At 26.3% G+C, this 3,739-nt stretch overlaps 1 pseudogene; it reads left to right on the forward strand.

Moving 5' to 3' along the window:
- Nucleotides 1–1,935: 1,935 nt before the first annotated feature.
- On the forward strand, nt 1,936–3,522 carry LOC126555782 (uncharacterized; annotated as a pseudogene).
- Nucleotides 3,523–3,739: the final 217 nt, after the last annotated feature.

Raw genomic sequence — 3,739 nt, forward strand, 5'->3', positions numbered from 1 at the left:
TATCACATTCTGTTCTTAAAAATTTAAAAGCATTTTCATGTGTGTTTTTAGTTTTGTCTGGCAGTAAAAAAAAATACTAATGGAATATAACTATTTGAATCTTTTAATCCATAAATCGTAAAAAATTGTGTGAATTGTTTTGGGCAACATTTAAAGGTTCCATCAACATAAATAGTACGAATTTTACTTAAATGAGATAAGTTTGTATAACAAGTAAACATAATAATATGTGTAATTGGATCATTTATGATTAAAAAAATTTCGTCATTATTTGTATATATCGTCGTTTTTTTCAATAATTCATGAACGTCTTCAATGGATGTGGGCAATATTGATAAAATGGAAGACCTCGCACGATGGATATTTTTTTTAATTAAGTCTATATCCTTAGAGGTAATTGTATTAACATCATGATTAGAAAGTTCTTTATGAATAAGTTTCGCTGGTTTTTCACATATATCATTAACAGCTTTTCTTTTTAATTTATTATTAAGCTTTTGACGATTTAAATTAGTTTCTTCAGTTCTATCATGGCTGTGGTTTAAATTTTCAAAGACAATTTCTTTATTTTTTCCTAATTTAAAAAATTATTTTAAGTATCTATATGTCTTATTATTATAAAAACTTAATTATTATTAATTTAGCTATATTACCAATTTTTATATATGCTTTACATTGTTTTTGAATACACTTCCAGCGTTCAATATTATTATTCAATTCTTTATGAAAACAAAATTTAAATTCATTCTTAATTATTAACATTTTACCTTTTTCACTGTACATAGTATCCATGTTTAATAGGTATATTAAATGACACGTAAACGCACAAATAACGAATGAAAAGTTTATTTAGTTTCGTTAACTAATATCTTATTACATATTATCTTTATTTCTATATAATAGGATATTGTTAAATTCGATTATTTAGTGGAAATATCATCTTTATTTCTTAAAGACATGTTACAAGACAGAATAAGTATATTATCCATTAAGAAAACCTGGGACGGAATTAGTATACCTTTAAATTCAATTTTTATACATGGGACGGAACTCGGATGCAACCTTATTACCACCACCAAAAAAGCGGCGTTGTACGGTTGAGAACGTTTTACCTTTTTAGCAACACGATTGAGAACAATGTCGGCAGATCAAAGAAACAATACCTATTTTGTACCTTAAAGTCAAACGATTGTGAACGATTTTTTTAGCGACGTTGCCATTTATAAAAAACTGATTTTTTGGGCATTTTTCACAATTTGTTTATAAAATGTACGAAAATGCTTGCGATTAACAAGAGACATTCGCAAACTGTCAACGGTTAATAATGAATTATATAGTACGATAAGCTATCATCGATAAAAAATTTTATCTGCATAGCTAGGCTTTTCCGCTCAAATTATCGCCGTTATATACCTATATACCATACATATTTAGGTACAAGTTATCTACGATACAAACAGCTAGGCTTCGATAAGTTTAACTGAATTAGTGACCAATTAGTACGTCCAGAACTAAACAAGTAACAATACTATAAAAATAAAATATAAAATATTTTTCCAATTTTTAAGCTATAATAAATATAATTTAAATGCTTTTTTATAGTGCATTTTTTTAGTTTTTTAAGTCATTTTTACATTTTTTAAGATTTCCCAGATCTATATAAATCAAATTTATATCAGATAAATCCCGGATATTTATTTAGTTTTATACTTATTTAGTAATAAAGATAATAAATACGATAACGAGATGTACACTGTACATATCTGCAGATATTCAATTGTAAATAATTATTAATACTGTCAAATTCAGTTGTTTGGTGGACAGTGCGGTAACAACGTAATATAGTGTAAAATTGTATAATAGTGGTGTATAATGAAAAACTTTAAAATTATAACGTCTGAACGCGGAAAAGATCTTATATTATTAAACAACGATAAATATTCATATGTAAGAACACGTAAAGATGGATTAATGAAATGGAAATGTTCCAATAACAGTTATAGTACCAATTTATTAACGAAAATAGACAAAACTTTTCATTCGTCAAATGGTGAACATATAAATCATGCAAGTAATAACAACCAAAAAATTGAAAGACAGATTTTGAGGGAAAATTGTAAACGAAAAGCTGAAGAAATTACATCAACAAGACCGTTAAAAGTTATTAGGACAGAGTCACTAAACAGTGACTTACCAAATATTATGAACAATGATATTACGTCAGTGCAAAAGGCGATTTATGAAAAAAAAAGAAAACAATATCCAATTTATCCTACTTCTTTAAATAAAGCTATATCTCAATTAAAATATATGCAAAATAATGATTTATGTTTGTTTAAAAATGATCAATTTGCTTTTGTTCCTGAAACAAATGACTTCGTTTGTATAACAACTAGCCAAAATTTGAATTTTATGTCGAAACAAACCGAATTTTTTGGAGACGGTACATACGATTTTGCATCAAAATTTTTCTTACAATTATATACATTACACACATACGTGAATGGTTTTTACGTACCTATTGTTTATTTTTTTTTACCAAGAAAAACAAAACAAATTTACATTAAAATGTGGAAGTATCTTTTGCGAATATGTCCAGCTCTAATCGTTAAAAGCTCCATCTCGACTTCGAAATTGGTGCTCACGAAGCAGTCAAAGACATTTTTTCCAATGTCATTATCGAAACTTGCCGTTTTCATATAGCCCAAGCTTGGTGGAGAAAGGTAAGAAATACGATAATTTTAGATTTTTCACTCTAATTAATAGCATGTATATTTTATATTATCTGTATGACAGATAAATGAAGAATCAAAGTTGAGAAGTGCATATAAAGACAACAATGACAAATTAGGTCAATGGCTTAAATTATTTTTTGGTTTGCCTTTTCTACTTCCCACTGATGTTGATGATGCATTTATACAACTTATGGCAATATGTCCAGACCTAGAAGTTGGGAGTTTATTTTCAGACTACGTATTAACCACATATATTGAAGATGATTCGCTATTTCCACCTATTTTTTGGGCACAAGTACCGTCATTAAATCCAAGGTACTTAGTATACTATAACTTAGTAACTTACTATACAATAATGTAATATAATATATAATAATAATAATAATAATGTATTCTATAGTTATTTGTAATTATATTTATTTGCTTTTATTTGGTCTGCATGTTTAAAGTAATTTTTTATTTTATTTTTAAGAACCACCAATGGAGCAAAAAGTTTCCACAGAACTTATAATGGACAATTTTACAGCACACATCCTCCTACACATGCAGTAATTTCTGTTTTAAAGGAGACCCAAACACAAACCGTGGCAATAATGAACTCAATCGAAAATAATATTACAAAAACCATGGCCAGTAAAGATTATAATCGTATTGTTTCAACAATTAATCTGTATAAAGAGTTTGAACAAAGTAAAGACATAATAAGGTATTTACAATTGACCGGAAATAAGTATTTGGGAAAAAAAATTTAAATTGTGTATACATACTTGCAAATAAATATTGATTTTTTAAATTTTTAATCTTAAGCTGACAAATAAATATAAATATGTTGTAAATAAATATTAATTTTTTTAATTTTCAACCTAAGCTGAAAAATATGTTGTAAATAAATATTAATTTTTTAATTTTTAATCTTAAGCTGACAAATAAATATAAATATGTTGTAAATAAATATATTTTTTTTACTTTTAATCTTAAAAAAATGCCTTAGGTTGACAAATAAG

This window comes from Aphis gossypii, unplaced genomic scaffold, assembly GCF_020184175.1.
Source record: "Aphis gossypii isolate Hap1 unplaced genomic scaffold, ASM2018417v2 Contig01096, whole genome shotgun sequence".
Taxonomy (NCBI): Eukaryota; Metazoa; Arthropoda; class Insecta; order Hemiptera; family Aphididae; genus Aphis; species Aphis gossypii.